This window comes from Pseudochaenichthys georgianus, chromosome 10, assembly GCF_902827115.2.
Source record: "Pseudochaenichthys georgianus chromosome 10, fPseGeo1.2, whole genome shotgun sequence".
Classification (NCBI taxonomy): domain Eukaryota; kingdom Metazoa; phylum Chordata; class Actinopteri; order Perciformes; family Channichthyidae; genus Pseudochaenichthys; species Pseudochaenichthys georgianus.
Window position 1 is genome coordinate 28312271 of NC_047512.1, and position 20162 is coordinate 28332432.

The following is a 20162-nucleotide window of genomic DNA, read 5'->3' on the forward strand; positions in this document are numbered from 1 at the left end:
ATTGGTTTAAGTTGTGTGCAATACTTTTGTAATTTTCCCCTTCGATTCGGAGAAACAAATATGTGTTCAGTTTAGGATGGCCGAAGGTCGCAGGGTCCTCCAACAGTGCAACACAATAAAACAGATACACAGACAAAATATTGTAAGTCAATACAAAAAGAAAAATAGTAAAAAGTGAAATAGTGCAATAAGAGTCTATACAAGAGATTGGAATATGATATATTAGACAAATCATGTCTAAGTAGCAGCCAGATTAATGCTATGGATGTTATTTCAAAGTTCAGGTGTTTAATAGTCTTATGGCCTGTGGGATGAAACTGTCCCTGAGTCTGGTGGTTTTAGTCCGGATGTAAGATAAAATAAGATAAGATAAGATGGTACTTTATTGATCCCAATTTGGGACATTGTTTTTGTTTCAGCAGCATAAAAGACAAGGCATTTTACAATAAAACAAAACTACAAACAAACAAGAATAGAAAAAAAAGAAAATAGAAAATATAGGCTACGTGTTGAAATAGAAAACATACATGTAGATATTATTATGCAAATATACATATTCAAAAATATATGACAATGGAATATGGAATATCAAATATTGAACAGATGATATGTGTAAAATGTACAGCAAGGTTGTATTACAAGAGAAACTGGAGCAGAGAGTTCTCTTCCAGCCAGAGGTGATTTATTGTACAGAGTTATTGCAGTGGGCAGGAATGTGTTCCTGTATGGGTCCTTGTGACAGCGGAGCTGCAGCAGTCTGTTGGAGAAGGAGCTCCGTTGTCTGTCCAGCTGCAGGTGGAGAGGATGGGTGGGGTTATCCATCATGGACAACAGCCTGTTCAGTGTCCTCCTCTCCACCACAGCTTCAAAGGGGTCCAGCTTGATGCCGATGACAGACCCAGCTTTCCTGATCAGTTTATTGTTCCTGCTGGTGTCACCGGCTCTGATGCTGCCCCCCCCCCCCCCCAGCAGACCGCAGCAAAGAAGAGTGCACTGGCCACAACAGACTAGAAGATCTCCAGCATCTTGCTGCACACGTGGAAGGATCTCATCTTCCTCCGAAAATAGAGTCTGCTCATCCCCTTCTTGTACACAGCGTCAGTGTTGATCCTCCAGTTCAGCCCATAAGTGCACTCCCAGGTACTTGTAATCCTCCACAACAGCCACATCCTCTCCTAGAATGCGGCTGTTGTGCCAGATGGCAGCAGACAGAACAGTTTGTGACTGGGGTGATGGGGGTCTTTTATAATCCTGAGGGCTTTCTTTAAGGTTAACCTGGTATTTTTACTCCACTACATTTATTTTAGTTACTTTACAGATTCTGATTAATGATGTGAAATATAAACAACCCTTAAAGCAGACTTTAGTTACACCTGAGTAAAATTCAGGGAAGGTGATTGTCAAGTGCCAACAATCAGGAGAGATATTTGATTGGAGGACTGGCTTATCTAAAGCCAGTTGAGTAGCACTTGAAATGTTTTGGCTCTATGAAACCTGATGTACTTATATGATTCTGTTTTCTTCAAGCTTGTATTTTGTTGGTCGAACGCACTTATTGTAAGTCGCTTTGGATAAAAGCGTCAGCTAAATGCAATGTAATGTAATGTAATGATTGTTGGTGCTTGAGAAGACTAAATATGTATCTGCAGATCCCTATAAAGTATATACATTACTCGTTATTCTCTACAAATAGTTAATTAAAAACTGTATATAATTGCTATTTTGGACATCCCTTTTCAAGATTTCAATATTACTCTAAACGTGTAATAACGTGCTTTAACCAGTAGGAGGTATGGGTTAAAAACATAGGTTAAAAAGCTGTCAAGTTTACAGTGTTAACAAAATAAAATATACTGCTGTTTCTGGTTTAGTTTACGACGGATATATTCTGTTATTGTTTTAATATTTGTAACACAAAAGCGATGGAAAAACCCCACAGCAACACAGAAAAGATGGTATTAACTACATGAGTAGTTAATAAAAAACAATAATATCAAAACAAATTATTACTACTAACTTTATTGTGAAATTAAAACAGAACGGTAAAATAATAGTTTCCGGTCTATTTTGAGGCCAGGGCTGAAGTCGAATAGTCCATTTAGCTTAGGAACCTTCCTTAAGGAGTGAAATGACCCGGAAGTCCCTCAGTGGCAGCCATGATAAGTGCCGTTCGACTTCTCTAGAATGATGAGAATGATAGGAAAGGAGGTTTCAAACTTCCTTTATAACCTCCTTTAGCTTAGGAACCACTGGACCTCCCTAACCGACAGGAGAAGCGAAAATGCTGCCCCACAATGCCTTGCAGCCGCAGCATTTTCCCTCACTCAACAGTCGGCCGTTCACGGAAACAACTGATTATGACCGAGAAATTATATCATGAAAGTTACGGTGCTTATTAAGCTTTTTAAAACATAGGTGGTAAGTTGCCAAAGTGCTTTGTTTTGAACGTTCATCAGTATTATACTCAAAAAGAGAAATATGAACGTTAGTTTTCACTGAAATTATCAAATAAAGTCAACATTTCAGTCTTTACTGAGCTGTGTGGGGTTTGTTCAACTTTTAAAAGATGTTTGAATGGTGATATACACAGTGATAGATGTTAAGGACTAACGTTTATAATAAATACATCTGTATTGATTTTAAGATCTTTAGTTCATACAATAATACGTATTGGGATCATTGGTATTAATGTGGACCGGAGGGAGAGGGTGACGAGCATAAGTTTCACTTTCCTTTTTTATTTCAATTCCAACTTTGGTCATGAAGAATATGTTTCTCTGTTGTCCACGTTCATAAAGCAAAGCAGCAGCATCAGAGCACGGTGCAGAGTCTCTAGATGAGTTTACAGTAGTCCCTCGTTCTTATTAAACATCCATGTTGTAGTCCGCTGTATAGAAAACTGTGGTTTCCATAGTTTCCCCACAGCAGCAGACGCACACAATGACGTCCGCTGGCGCATCATAAACACGTCCGATAGTGAAAGTGCATTCGGATTCTCTAAAGTACCGCAGTCTCTTCTCCTAAGTCCTTTTGAATTCTCCTATCCACTATCCCTTAACCCCGTGACATTTCACTCAGAGGTCAAGGAATAGACGATAGGGTTAGAACTTAGGAGCTGATTTTTAAACTATCCGACTGCAGCCCAGATCTCTGTAGATAAATAAAGAACTATGACAGATGTGTATTATTTATAATGCATTCATGTGATGACTTTCAAAGAGTAAAGCAAGCACTGCTGAATAAAGTATGATTTATCTTTTACGAAACGTTTTTTTCATATGGAATGCAGTTGGAGGTTAACCAATCACAGAGCTTGAGGCAACGCGGAACAATAGCTGAGGATTCTGGGTAGTGTAGTGTCTTCGGCCATCCTAAACTGAACAAATATTTGTTTCTCCGAATCGAAGGGGAAAATTACAAAAGCATTGCACACAACTTAAACCAATCAATGTTGTGTAATCAACAAGGATAATCTGGTGTTTTTGAGTTGATGAGTAGTGCAGATAGCACTGTAAAATCAATCGACAGTAAGGGGAATATTTACTTCCGGGTGTAAAATCCTCCGTTATCCAATGGGAATGGATGCTCACATTGCTCTCCGTAATAAAGGGGACATGATCAAATCAGAATATAATGTTCTTTTAAAAAACGTAAACTAAAAGGGAACAATCTATTTGGCACAGCTGAAGCTCTGGCCCTCCTTAAAAACTAACTAATTTAATAAAAATCACAGTTGTATTACACACAATGCACTGTTTTTTGAGAACACAAATTCGTAACTAATGCACCATAATACATTCTGACGAAAAATAAAAATGATTATGAATACAAATAAAATAAAAGAAGCCTCCCGTGAGTTACTACAAGCTATAAAGTAGATTTTAAAAACGTTTTATATAATAAAAGCTCACTGCGGGACGTTGTAGAAATGGGTGTGTGCACCACGACAAAGGAGCCTCATTCACTTTACATTGGGGTTGTTTGCGTGGTGCAGACACGTAAATGTAACAAAGTTCGTGACTCCACCATGTTCAAAAAGCCCCCAACTCGCCTGTACAGCGGGGTGAGGCGCTCATTTTGCAGCTCATGGTTTCAAAACAGAGATTGGCTGGAATATTCATGCGAAAAAGATGCCATCTTCTGCTATGCATGTAGACATTTCGGTTCAAGTAAGTCAGATGCCTTCACCACAACTGGCTGCAACAACTGGCGCCATGCTCTTGTACGTGATAAGGGACTGGGAAGGCATAATCAAGCAAAGAGCACATAGATCCATAGATCTCTTCATGTTGCTCTCAAAGTGCACCAGATTGATGCTTTTAACTTCAATATTTAACAACAAATCTTCCCGGGGGAGCATGCCCCGGACCCCCCTAGAGGAGGTAAGGACCACCCTAGAGGGTGTTAGGTCCACTCAACACTTGTAAAAATAGCACTTTACCACTGCACCCTCTCTAATCTCAGATGCACCCTGAGTCATTTTGTTCTGGAACCGGGCCTGACTGTATTAAGCATTAACAGTATGCACATTCATTCAATACAAACATATTGTAGCTGATTCAATCAATTAATATCAATAAATCATTATAATCTATTCATCTCGGTATATTTTACATCTTTATTGTAAAGGTTATGTTCATATATAATTTATATCCTGATTTGAATCATATGTTTTCATGCTTCTTATTCTTATTTAAAAACGTTGGTACTCAGTGGAACAGATATTTGTTTCTTACAGGAAGCAATACGCTCATCTTTAAGTAAATAAAATCATTTAAAATTGATATTGTGAGTCAAGTTTTCGTTTATTTAGCTTTCCTGCTGTCGTCGGGTCAAGTTGACCCAATCTCAGAAGCTTTGATGTGATAAAAAGGGGTGATTATCTCATCGCCAGACAAATTACATGGATGGTTCCCTGTTATGTTCTTTGCAATAAAAAAGTATGAGCATTATGGTATTTTAAAGTCGAAGTATTTGTGCTATCCAGCTGATTAAAACACACACACACACACACACACACACACACACACACACACACACACACACACACACACACACACACACACACACACACACACACACACACACACACACACACATTGATTATACATCAACAGCTTAATGAAAATCGCAAATTTGATGGTGGTTTGTAATTCCACTCGGACTCCTAAGATGCGTCTCAGTCCAAACAGTCTTTGTGCCAGATGGTTTGTGACAAACAAGCAACTGAGAACACATCAGTGACAACTAGAAAAGATCAGACACATTTGTAAAAATACCTGGCAGGTCATTGGATGATCCATCTGTCAGGCAAACTTACCAAAGCAGGTCGGTAAAAAGTCATATTTTCCATTGAGAAACACATTGGAAGAGAAGACAAGAAATGGAAGATGCATTTCTCCCACAAACAACGGAAGGAGACTGGATTTGTTTCAAGTTTAATTTGTAGTGACAAAATCAAAAATAACAGTATTCAAAGGAAGTAAAGTCTTCAACAACCCTGGATCTTTTTCAGTGTGTTAAAAACCTTACAGAGTGTTTTATTGTGAGTCAATATATTCTCTGTAACATTATTGGATTATAATTCTAAAAGAATTATAAATAACAGTGAATGTAAATGTATGGATGACTACAATCCTCATCCTAAAACATTTAGTCATCATTCTGAGCTGGGGAACTTGGAGCAGGAGGACTGAACTGCTGTTTTCTGTATCTATTGAATCTACTGGATTGCACATTATGTAAGGTTACCATACAGCTGAGGAGTGCACTGTATCTACTAGTGACCTTTAACTATTTACCCAGGACATTACATGGAAGTGATCGCCTAATATGTATAGTCGCATTCTCACTTTGGTTTTCATTTGCACAGAAATTAATGCAGATCACACCTACAATTTAAAAAAAGTTGAATACACCTCAGATTGTAACTCGATTCATTCTATATCAATTAGTGTAAACCAGAGAGACACAGTATTTCAGGTGATAGAGCCACAACAGGGAAACTTGTAAACAAAATGCATCCTTATAAACCAAAGCAAAGTGATGCTGCTGTGTGCTCGCTCACTCATTCTCCTCATCTAATCATTCACACTGATAAAGTGTCATAAATGATGTCTACATTCTACTCATTCAGATTGCTGGTGCTACACACTCACAACTACTTATAACAAATAAGGCAAAGCCAAAATTCTCCTCTTTATGTTTAAAGTACTGCGGTTCTGATCACAGATATCCCCACGTGTGGCCTTATAGGGGCACAGCCATGTCTTCCCCCATCCTTCAGGCTTAAGAAAAGCACATCACTAACAGTCTATATTGCTTGCACCACTCCAGCACACAGCGACATGTAACAGTTTAGCAGTCCATCTGTGCATAATGTCTCTGTGGCCTTCCCTCGGTACATCAGAAGTCCATGGATTTGGTTCGAGATCTAGAACAGGTTCTTAAAGTTGTTAAAACAGTCGGGCCTGTTTCTTGAGATCATTTTTCTTCCACAGAGCCAGCCGGTCAAAATCCTCCACAGTCATGCCGAACACTTGGAGGAACTCCTCTGGGGACAGGTGACGCTGAAACAAAAATAAAAAAGAGATGACAGTTAGCATATGATATTAGTTTTTTCTTGTTTGACAGTACCTACATACATTTTACATGAAGGTTCAAGGCTTTTATTGGTCATACGAACATAGCTACAGTGTAGTTATGACGATGGAAATCTTAGGTCCCAGGCTCCTCAAACAGTGCAACACAATAAAATAAGATAAATCATTTCTAAGTAGCAGCCAGATTAATGTTATGGATGTTGTTTCAAAGTTCAGGTGTTTAACAGTCTTATGGCCAATAATACATTCCTCTAACACAGAGTTCTTCATTGTTTTTCATCGGTAACCTTACTTAAAAAATAATATATATTTTTGCTTTGTGTTCACACAAAGTCTTTTGAATGTATTAAAAGTAGGGCTGTCAGTCGATTAAAATATTTAATCGCGATTAATCGCAAATTAATCGCACATTTTTGATCTGTTCTAAATGTACCTTAGAGGAATATTTTTCAAGTTTGTAATACTCTTATCAACATATGAGTGGACAAATATGCTTTATGCTAATTTATTATCGTTTGAACAATGACAAATATTCTCATGAATATTAAACACAACAATCTCTGAATATTACAAATACTCGCCTCAATTCAACCTGGAACCTCTCATACAATAATACAATACAAATGGTGTGTGTGTGTGTGTGTGTGTGTGTGTGTGTGTGTGTGTGTGTGTGTGTGTGTGTGTGCGTGCGTGCGTGCGTGCGCGTTGGAGCTATGTGCAACTCAAGGCATATGCTCGAACAGGAGCTGCCTGGACGCTGCAATCATGTTGCGCACTATCTGAGCTGAGTGTGCTGACTTCTCGTACAATGTCCCTCTGTCTGGCTTCCTGCATAAAGTCAACTGCTCGGCGCAGTTATGGCGAAATGTCGCTCCTCTGTTTTCATTTAAACAGCTCCTTATATCCGTTAGCGCAGCTAGCTAGCACCAGATGCTAACAACAACAATGCACGTAAGGTCTCTCTCTCGCTCGCTCGGGCCACACATACACACACCCTCCCGGTCCTCCCGATGGCCAGTCGGTGCCTGCCGGTGAGCGTGGAAGTGTGGTCTGCCACAAGCGGGCGGCAGGAGTGGGGCTGTCAGCATCAGCTTGTAGATGGTATTTTAAACTCGATGCGCTCTGAAACTACGGGGCGGCCGAGAAAAAAGAATACACATGCGTTAATCGCGTTAAAATCATTAGTGGCGTTAAAATTGTTTTGCGTTAACGCGTTATTAACGATATAAAGATATTAGACATTTATGTTAAACATTCAATATGTTTACCATCCCAACACAGAGACAGTGTTTTATTCTTAACCCTTAGATGCACGAGTGACTGTACCCTACACTCTTCCATAAGTGGGTCAAAAAGGACCCGTATTACACTGAACAAAAATATAAATGCAACACTTTTGTTTTTGCTCCCATTTTTCATGAGATGAACTCAAAGATCTAAAAGATTTTCTATATACACAAAATAACCATTTCTCTCAAATATTGTTCACAAATCTGAAAAAATCTGTGATAGTGAGCACTTCTCCTTTGCCGAGATAATCCATCCCACCTCACAGGTGGGGCATATCAAGATGCTGATTAGCCAGCATGATTATTGCACAGGTGTGCCTTAGGCTGGCCACAATAAAAGGCCACTCTGAAACATGCAGTTTTGCTTTATTGGGGGGGTCTGGGGGGGTCCGAAAACCAGTCGGTATCTGGTGTGACCACCATTTGCCTCACGCAGTGAAACACATCTCCTTCGCATAGAGTTGATCAGGTTGTTGATTGTGGCCTGTGGAATGTTGGTCCACTCCTCTTCAATGGCTGTGCAAAGTTGCTGGATATTGGCAGGAACTGGAACACGACGCTGTCGTATACGCCGATCCAGAGCATCCCAAACATGCTCAATGGGTGACATGTCCGGTGAGTATGCTGGCCATGCAAGAACTGGAATATTTTCAGCCTCCAGGAATTGTGTACAGATCCCTGCAACATGGGGCCGTGCATTATCATGCTGCAACATGAGGTGATGGTCGTGGATGAATGGCACAACAATGGGCCTCAGGATCTCGTCACGGTATCTCTGTGCATTCACAATGCCATCAATAAAATGCACAGGTGTTCGTCGTCCATAACATACGCCTGCCCATACAACACACTCTCACTCCTTAATCGTCCAGGAGCGACGTTTGGTCAGTGTCCGTGGCGTGCAGTTGTGACGCTCGTAGGCTCCTTCAGCTTCATAAAGGGACGCAAATAGCTTTCAACTGATTTCAATGTATTCCCATCTGCGGCGGGATTTGACGCTCATGGAAGCACGGCATTTGTTTGTGTCGGCTGCCCTAAAGGCAATGTGAGCGTCCATTCCCATTGGATAACGGAGAAGTGAACACCCGGAAGTAAGTATTCCCCTTACTGTCGATTGATTTTACAGTGATATCTGCACTACTCATCGACTAAAAAACACCAGATTATCCTTGTTAATTACACAACATTGATTGGTTTAAATTGTGTGCAATGCTTTTGTATTTTTCCCCTTCGATTCGGAGAAACAAAAGTTTTTTCTGAGTAAAGGATGGCAGAAGACAATACCCTACCCAGAATCCCCAGCTATCGTTTGGACTACACCATGTGCTCTGTTTGACAAACCCTGTTTTTTTCACCATTCATTCCAATGTCACGTGATCTTCAAATTTCTCCTTGCAGAAAAAGAAAACATGGCCAAACTTCGTTTTATTCTCGGTGGAAAATGCCTATTTTAAAGTTAGATTGGCCATTAAAATGCGTTTTGATGTCATTTGATGTGAGAAATATGAGTTGTTATTTCAGATTATGTGTGCAGTGGATGTACATTATCTTTAGTTTGCTAGTTATTACGAAGATTACTTCAGGAAATTGCGTCCATAGAACGTTTTCATTGTTACCAAGGTGGTTGCTAGGGACGCTGCTATCGATAGTATTTCTGTTATGTTGTGTAACTGTTTAATGGTGTTATCTTTATTGCTACCCCCTTCCCCGTCAATGTATAGTGTTGGTCCACAGCGCAACCATATTAGTTTAACAAAATCTGCATCTAAAGATACGTTATTTCCCCCTGTGCAATTCCAGTCTCACATCTCACATCACATCGTCATTAACAAATACCGGAAACAGACCGAAAACATTTTTTTTAAATAAAATAATACTTTATTCCGAGTGTGCTTGCTTTTCTCTTTGAAAGTCATCACATAACGGCATTGTGATACACGGTTCGGCTGCATTACATATTACATATTTGCCGTAGTTCTCCATTTATAGAGCCCTGACAAACATGAGGAACTGAAAACGTGACGTGGATCATAAATATATCAGCCATTAAACAACATCTTACATTTCTTTTCACACAATACGTCTCCTTGCAGTATCAACACTAATTCGGCTGACTTTTATATTTGATCCAATTGGTAGATAGGCTGTATTTACACCATAAAGGTGCACAGCTGATATAAAGGGACACCTAGTGGTTAAAGCATGTTATTGAATTTCATTATTTTTATTATTAGATATTAATAGGATCCCTATAAAGTATATTCATTACTCGTTATTCTCTACTACTAGTTCATTAAAGACTGTATATAATTACTATTTTGCACAGCCCTTTCAAGATTTCAAGATTTTCTAAGGTGTATTGACATATCATATAGGCCTACACAACTATGGTGTAGTTCTGCACTGAATGAAAAACGTCGCAGGTTCCTCAATAGTGCATTACAAGACATCTATCAATATTTGTACATACCTCGAGCAATGTTAACTATGTTGAAGCACTTATTTTAACTGATATTATACATATGTGTGCATCTAGACCGGGTGACGACACTACCTATTGACGCAGCAACCACGGTAAGTTATATTCTTGTTTAATTAGACTTCTCTGTTTCATTTATTCTACTCTGTATAATTGTTCTGTAGTTATTGTAGCTAAAATGGCGCTTTTGAAAGATTTTAAATCTCAGATCTGCTCAAGTGAACCTGTTACACAGGTCTCAGTGGGGCACTCAAGCCTGCATTACAATATAGGCAGGGACACTCTGCTGTCGCCCATCAGCTGTAGAGAGTTAACTAATTAGAGGGGCGTGGCCCCACAGCTGTGAGAACTCAGCAATCAGGCGTCCTTTTTAGGTAGCTCTTTCCTGGAGCGTCAGCGTCAGACAGACAAAGACATTGGAGTCCTGCGGGAGTAAGACTGACAAAGACATTGGAGTCCTGCGGGAGTCACGAGGGTGGCAAATCCTCCTCTGATTAAGCTAATTACCGCTGGTGTTTTATTTTATTTTATTTAGTTTTCTAGCCCCTCATGCTATAATCATGTGTCTTCTCGCAATTATCACTGGCCCTGTGTATCTCTTAATCGCTATAACCGGCCTGCTCTCGTCTATCCCACATGCTCCACTGAGATCCAACATCTAGTTTCAGGTGGCCTGTGGAACTGCCAGTCAGCTGTTCCTAAGGCCGACTTCATCTCTGGCTACGCCTCCCTGCAGACCCTGGATTTCCTTGCTCTCACTGAGACCTGGATTACTCCATTCAACACATCCACCCCAGCAGCTCTCTCCACAGCATAGTCCTTCTCCCATACACCCAGACCCACTGGCAGAAGAGGTGGCACTGGTCTCCTGCTCTCCCAAATGGAGATTTTCCCTCTTCAAGCTACCTAACTTCACTCCTTCCACCTTTGAATTCCATGCCGTCACAGTAACCCATCCTATACAATTAACCATTGTTGTTCTCTACCGTCCACCAGGCGCCTTGGGGCACTTCTTGGAGGAATTAGATCATCTCCTCTCACACATCCCTGAAACTGGCCCTCCCGCTGTACTTCTCAGAGACTTCAACCTCCAGACAGGGAAGATAGACGAACTAACATTTCTGTTAACCGCCTTTGCTTTCTCACTGTCTCCATCCCCACCAACTCATAAAGCTGGCAATGTCCTTGATCTCATTCTCAAGGAACTGCACTACTTCTAACCTCTTTGTAAACCCGCTCCACACATCTGATCACTTCTTCATTTCATTCTCTCTACCCCTTTCCAAACATAACAAACTAATCTCTTCTCATCCTGCACCTGTCCGCCGTAACCTCCGTTCCCTCTCCCCCTCTACCTTTGCCTCATCGGTGCTCTCAGCCCTCCCTTCCTCTGACTCGTTCCAACTCCTGCCTCCAAACTCTGCTGCAGAAACTCTCCTCTCTACTCTCTCATCCTCTCTGGACTCTCTCTGTCCTCTCAAATCTCGGCAGGCTCGTCAGTCCCCTCCTGCTCCCTGGCTAAATAACGCACTGCGTGCCAATAGAACCGTCTTTCGGGCAGCAAAGCGGAAACGGTGGAAATCTAAACACCGTGACGACCTCCTAACCTATCAGGCTCTCCTCTCCTCTTTCTCTGCTTCGATCTCTCAGGCAAAAAAGCACCTTTCAAGATAAGATCCAATCTTCCTATTCCAATCCCAAAAAACTATTTTCCATCTTCTCCACCCTCTTGGACCCTCCCAAAGCCCCTCCCCCTCCTCACTTCTGTCAAGCGACTTTGTTAACCACTTTGAAAAAAAGGTTGATGATATTCGCTCTTCTTTTTCTGACTCACTAGACCCTCCAGAAAAACGCGGGCTAAAATCCTTGATTATGCGGGCTAAAATCCTTGATTATGCGATCAAACATGCGGGGTTTTATGTGATTTTTTGCGGTGAAATTGCGGGAACTTGCGAAATATGCGGAAAGTTGCGAAATATGCGGAAAAAATAAATATTGGGCTGTCTTATTTATTTATTCTCTCTCACACACAACCTGCCACTAACGTTAAACCCCTTTACTATTCAATTAAACACATTCAATGTTTATTTATTGTAAAAGCAATTGGGCTATTTTAATCACACTCTCTCTCTCTCTCTCTCTCTCACACACACACACACACACACACACACACACACACACACACACACACACACACACACACACACACACTTCTCCGCCTCATTCTGTTTTCATTTACTCGTTCGTTATCTGACCAGCTTCAATCTTGTAGGCTACTCACTTCGTTTCTTGTAGCCCTCGAAAGGGTTTTGGAGGCCGATGCCTCGGTGAATGTGAGTTGTTTGGCTTTCTTGTCCGCAGCAGCAGAAAGCATTTTCGAATGTTTGAATGAATTAAAGTGGGTCTTCACCGTCGATGTTCTCTTATGCTCCAACACAGGTGCAGAATAGTTTCCCCCCAGACATCGGGGTACTGCTTTGCCCGGTCTTTAGCAGAAATGTTCGTCGGTAAATGAGATGGATTAGATTTTTTCATCTTGGTGAAGAGAAACTCTCGTGTGAGCTCCACACGTTCACTCTACGGTGTTGTTTACCTTCTGTGATGCGCGAGCTGATGACGTCGCGCATCATCGTTTTTTTTTCTCAACTTTGTGTGAAAAAATGCGGGGATTATGCGGCCTTTTGATAAATATGCGGCTTTTTAAAAATATGCGCCATTTTGCTGATTATGCGGTAAATTCTGCGATCCCAGAATCGCATTTTTATGGAGGGTCTAACTCACCTTTACTCACTGCTGGGTCACCAGACCCTCCTTTCACCCACACACTAACCTCCTTTTCCCCTCTCTCCACGTGAGGTTCTTACCTTCATTACCTCTGCCCGCCCTACCACCTGTCCTCTGGACCCTATCCCTTCAAACCTCCTTCAGACTATCACTCCTGATATTCTACCGTTTCTCACCCATTTCATCAACACTTCTCTAACTTCTGGTCACTTTCCAAATAGTCTTAAGTCCTAAAGAAATCCACTCTCAACCCGTCTGATGTTATAAACTACAGGCCTGTCTATCTTCTCCCATTCCTGTCTAAAACATTTGAACGCGCTGTCTTTAAACAACTCTCCTGTTATCTCCATCAGAACAACCTTCTGGATCCGCACCAGTCTGGTTTCAAGGCAGGTCACTCCACAGAAACTGCCCTCCTTGCTGTCAATGAGGAACTGCACACTGCCAAAGCAGCCTCCCTCTCCTCTGTCATCATCCTGTTGGACCTGTCTGCTGCATTCGACACGGTGAACCATCAGATCCTCCTTCGCACTCTCCGAGAACTTGGAGTTTCAGGCTCTGCACTTTCCCTCCTCACCTCATACCTCAAAGACCGTACCTACAGGGTAACTTGGAGAGGGTCCGAGTCCGACCCTTGTCAATTAACTACAGGGCTCCCTCAGGGCTCTGTTCTTGGTCCCCTCCTCCCTGTACACAAACTCGCTCGGATCAGTCATTACACCGCATGGTTTTTCATACCACTGCTACGCTGACGACACCCAATTAATTCTGTCCTTTCCCCGCTCAGAGACCCAGGTCGTCGCACGCATCTCTGCTTGTCTAGCTGACATCTCTCAGTGGATGTCTGCTCATCACCTCAAGCTCAACCTTGACAAAACTAAAGTGCTTTTCCTTCCGGGAAAAGATTGTCCCACTCTTGACCTGACAATCAACATCGGCACATCTGTTGTTTCCCCGACTCAGACTGCAAGGAATCTGGGTGTGATCCTAGATAACAAACTGTCCTTCACTGCAAACATCGCTGCTACAACACGCTGCTGCAGATACACACTTTACAACATCAGGAAGATACGTCCCCAGCTGACCCAGAAAGCCACGCAGGTTCTGGTCCAGGCTCTCGTCACCTCACGCCTAGACTACTGCAACTCCCTCCTGGCTGGTCTGCCTGCATGTGCCATCGGACCTCTGCAGCTCATCCAGAATGCAGCAGCTCGTCTGGTCTTCAACCTTCCTAAAATCTCCCACACCACGCCGCTCCTCCGCTGCCTCCACTGGCTTCCAGTAACTGCTAGAATCCACTTCAAGACACTGGTACTAGCATACCATGCTGCGAATGGATCTGGCCCTTCCTACACCCAGGACATGGTTAAACCGTACACCCCAGCACGTGCACTCCGCTCTGCATCAGTCAAACGGCTCGCTGCACCATCGCTGCGAGGGGGACCCAAGTTCCCATCAGCAAAAACACGTGGGTTTGCTATCCTGGCTCCAAAATGGTGGAATGAGCTCCCCATTGACATCAGGACAGCAGAAAGCTTGCACATCTTCCGGCGCAGACTGAAAACTCATCTCTTTCGACTCCACTTAGAGCGAGAGAATTACTAACAAAGAACTGCTAACAGAGCACTTATATACTAATAAAGGACTGGCTTATATATAGCCAGTTGAGTAGCACTTGAAATGTTTGGCTCTATGAAACCTGATGTACTTATTAGGGCTGTCAAGTTAACGCGTTAATAAAAAAAATTAACGCCACTAATTATTTTAACGCGATTAACGCATGTTTATTTTTTTCCTCGGCCGCCCCGTAGTTTCAGAGCGCATCGAGTTTAAAATACCATCTACAAGCTGATGCTGACAGCCCCGCTCCTGCTGCCCGCTTGCAGCAGACCACACTTCCACGCTCACCGGCAGGCACCGACTGGCTATCAGGAGGACCGGGAGGGTGTGTGTTTGTGTGGCCCGAGCGAGCGAGAGAGAGACCTTACGTGCATTGTTGTTGTTAGCATCTGGTGCTAGCTAGCGGCGCTAACGGATATAAGGAGCTGTTTAAATGAAAACAGAGGAGCGACATTTCGCCACAACTGCGCCGAGCACTTGACTTGATGCAGGAAGCAGACAGCGGGACATTGGAGGAGAAGTCAGCACACTCAGCTAGTGTTAATGCGCGCAACATGATCGCAGCGTCCAGGCAGCTCCCGTTCGAGAATATGCCTTGAGTTGCACATAGCTCCAATGATCCAACACACACACACACACACGCACACGCACACGCACACGCACACGCACACGCACACGCACACACACACACTTTGTATTGTATGAGAGGTTCCAGGTTGAATTGAGGCGAATATTTGTAATGTTTGTAATGTAATGTTCAGAGGTTTAATATTCATGAACATTCAATATTTGTCATTGTTCAAATGATAATAAACATTAGCATAAAGCATATTTGTCCACTCATATGTTGATAAGAGTATTAAAAACTTGAAAAATATTCCTCTAAGGAACATTTAGAACAGATAAAAAATGTGCGATTAATTTGCGATTAATCGCGATTAACTATCGACAATCTATTTTAATCGACTGACAGCCCTAGTACTTATATGATTCTGTTTTCTTCAAGGTTGTGTCTTCCTGGTCGAATGTACTTATTGTAAGTTGCTTTGGATAAAAGCGTTAGCTAAATGCAATGTAATGTAAATTATACTCTTATAAGATGTATGTCGATATTTTATCTCCGACCTTGTCAGGTATTGAACAGTCAATAAATAAAGAACACAGAATTGTTAAATATAAAACACAGAATTTGTGTGATTATACTAAATGATGTAAATAAACACCACTGCATATTTACAACTGTTACACACGTATGCTGATGTAACACAAGTGTTTCCAACTTGGGATCAATAAAGTATATCTTATCTTAAGCTGATCGATGGCTACTGCCATATTTGCAAAATGTGCCTCTGAACCTTGACAAGTGCATGTTTCAGGCTTATCAATTAATGTAATGTAATGTTATCAATTAACAACAGGAGGGGTCACAAACATAAGACCAGCTGTTAAATAAAGCTCTTCTGACCTTAGCTGGCATGTGGGTATATATATCAGGGTTGCCAACTCTCACGCATCTGGCGTGTGACGTGACACACGCTTTCACTCACGCTCTAACGCTGCCCAAACTATTCTCAAGCCAAAAACAAGATGAACCGGCGATCGTTTTTGGTTGGTCATTTACAATGTTGAGTTGACAGCAGCTGCTCAAGCTGTCGATCCTCTCCCTCCCCGCCCCCACCACTCTTAACAACGTTAACAGACAGCAGAGCAGTGGGAGCCGGTTGGTCAATCAGGTGTGTTGCGCATGCGCAGATCTGAGATCCAGTAAAAGTCTGCTGCTTATTGTTCTACTAGGGGTCTGCAACCTTTTTGACCAAAAGAGCCATTTTGCTCCTTTTTCCAAAACATTTTTTTGTCTGTAGCCGCAAAACATATTTCATAGTTTTTTATTGTTATATCAGACAAAAACTAAAGTTTTTTTTCATTTATTAGGCCATTTATTACATGATATAAAACTGTTAACCTCTAATAAGAAACAAATAACTCTTATAAGGAGAATTAAAAATAATACACAGGCCTACTTTAAAATAAATTAAACACAGCACTTGGGGAGTCCTCTGCACATTTGAAGGAAAAAAAATATTATTAAAATGGGCCCACTTTGAAATAAATAAAACATATATCTGCACCCTAAAAAGAGTTAAAGGTAGGGTAGGTAAGAATGGAGAAACCAGCTCGAGTGCGCTAGAATTTGAAAATACACAACCGGAAAAAATATGCCTCTTCCTTCAGACTTTCTTACAGAGTCCCTCCTCCAACACACACGAACGCACACATGACCAATGAGGGCACGAGATAAGTTTGTGCACAGAAGGAAGGCTGACAGGCAGGTAGGCCATCCAGTTTCTTTAGCCGGGCCGAGGCAGATGATTGGTCGTGCTTTTTACAGCGTTACGGCTTCCAGAGATACATTTTTGTATGTATTTATTGTCAAAGCATTTAATATATTCATTGCTATCGGGACGTTAAGAGCATTCCATGGAATATCACAAAAAGTGTTTTCTGAAATAAATTACATACCCCATTGAATTATGACTGAAGATCGTCAGCTGTCTTCCTCTCCCTCGTTGTTCCTCGATACGTAAAGGCTGCACCACCGTTAACAACTTCTCTCTACATATCAAACATACCGGTAAACCAGCATCGTTTGCTGTGAAAGCAGATAACTCTGTCCACGCAGAATTAAATCCTGTGTTCCTCCGGTACTTTTCTTTGATGTATCCATAGATCGCTCATCGAGCCGGGTCAGGTTATTCGCCTCCAAGAAAAGGCGCTCGCGCGGGACCGTAGCAGGATGTGACGCATATTTTAGTTGACCTAATTAAAACCGTTTTGTTTTTTATTTATGTGTCACAGAATCACCTCAAAATACAAGATACGAAACATTTTCAACCATGCAACAACATATAAATAGTCCTACAAATACTTTTATTTTATTTCCTTCTTATTTTTGTCTAAGCTCAAGGGAGCCAGAGCAGAGGGCCGCGGGTTGCCAACCCCTGTACTAGGCCAACATAGAGTCAAAGAGTATATGAGAGTGAGAGTGCGTTAATTAATATATTTGGCAGTTTGGAGTAAGTCTGTAGATTTGTTTGTGTGTGTGTGTTTCATGTATAGGCCTCTCACGATAATTAATTTTGTTGGATACATTTTCCTGGAAATTATTGCGATAAACGATAATATTGTCGGCACCGTTGTATGACCATTTTAGACCACTGACATAATGATAATATATAATAATAATAATAATAATTCAAATACATCCTTTCAAACTGCTAGTCACAACCTCATGTAAATGGAGTTCATTTTTATTAATCGTACGATAAATAAATTAATTGTTTATTGCGACAGGCACACAATAAAACAGTGGAAACAAACATGTGTTTCACTTTCATTAGTGAAAGAAACTGTGTGCCCTTTATAGTCCGTGTCCAATATTGTGTATTCGTATATATTGTATATATATCCTATATATATATATATATGCTAAGGTCCCGCTACTGACACGATAGCAGTCATTTAGTGCTCATATGTGTAATCAAACCCATGATATCAAAATCATGGACGCGGTGGACCCATTCAAATCCAGTTTTGGACAGTCTGCCGTGGTTCCATCCCATTTCAAGTGCTGTTCGACGCTCAGCGTAACCCTCGGAGCACACTCTCCAATCCCAAAGCTTGAGGACTATCACAGGGTTTGTCAAGCGAAGCGGAGAGAATACTTACTTCCCGTCTGTAATCAAAAAGCTCCTCAAAAACACTATAGAAGCAGTTCCTGCCGTTGTTACGTTAGTTCAAACAGTAACAACGGACTACTTTTCTTAGCGGATGCATGTCAATTTAAATCAATACATAAAACTATTTTTTAAATCAATAAAATCTTTTTCTAAATCCATAAAAACATTTCAATTATTATTGGGAGTCATGTCGTTACTTTGTTGAGAATGTGGCCATGTGTAATAAGCGGGATAATGTCCACATTGCACATTGCATAATGTGCCTTCATGCCGATCTAGATCCCTCCGCAAAAACAAAACAAAAAACGTCTCGTTCGCGGGCGAGAGCCGGCTCCCGTCGTTCACTATAGGAAACGCCCCTATAGGATCCGCCCCTATAGAGAGGTGAAGTCACGCCCATCTACTTCCGGCCCATGGGACCCCGGAAGCGAAACATTTACATTGAATTCAATGGATAGAGAAAACGTATATTTTGATCCCGTTTGAATTGTGCCACGAACTACACATATGATGTTTGTCAATCTTAAACAATAAGTTCCATGTCAAAAAAGTCACATTTTGTCGTAAAACTGTTGAAATATAAGACTATGAAAAATACGCGACTACAAAGACTACAAATCCCAAATCCCATTCTGGCTCGCGGAAGTGATGTCACAGGCGATAATTCTCCAAGTAGTTGCGACTCGTAATTAAAGCGAAGAAGAAGAAGAAGAAGAAGAAGAAGAAGAAGAAGAAGAAGAAGAAGAAGAAGAAGAAGAAGAAGAAGAAGAAGAAGAAGAAGAAGAAGAAGAAGAAGAAGAAGAAGAAGAAGATCTCATAACTGATTTATTCCCTCCAATAAATAAGAGATTGCTAAAAATAAATTCACTTATACAAGATGCATGTGTGCTTTGTACCAGGTTGTAATCACATAAGTGATCATACCACTTTGCTCGTTCTATCGCTTCCCGTCTGATGAAAGGACCAGGAGTCGCTGGATCAGACATATCAGGTAATATACATGTTGTGCATGGAACATAGTCAAGTTAGCTACCTAGCTAGTAGCGACGAGTAGCGAGCACGTTAGTTAGCATTACATTACTTAGCCTTGTCACTTTTAGTAGCCTTACCATGAAGTTATTATTTTATTACATGAAGTAAACCAACATTTTAAACAGTAAGAGTAGTCATGATGGTAAGTATTTCGTGAAACATTTGAAGAGTAGCCTACTGCGCCATCCACCGGGTGCTATGGAAGCAGTTCAGGGAGAGTCGAAGGCAGGCAGGGAGCTTTGCATGACATATTCTTCTGGACGTGTTTCATTGTGATGACAGTAAGGGTGAGTCAATCTGTTTGTTGGAAAGACAGTAGTTGAGTGATTACTGAGAGAAAATTATTAGAAGAGATAATTATTCAAAGTGTTGTTACTTTAAAGTGTTGTTACTGACCTTTTTCTCTTTTATTTCCTTTCCCTCACCTGTAACTGCTGAGACCCTGAGGAACATGCACACTGACCTGCTCTGGCAACCTGACTTCCACTGTACGTAATAGTATTTGGTTATGGTAGGGTGACCAAACGTCCTCTTTTGCCCGGACATGTCCTCTTTTCACGCCCTGTCCGGGTCGTCCGGGGGAGGTTTATAAATTCATGAAAATGTCCGGGTTTCGCGG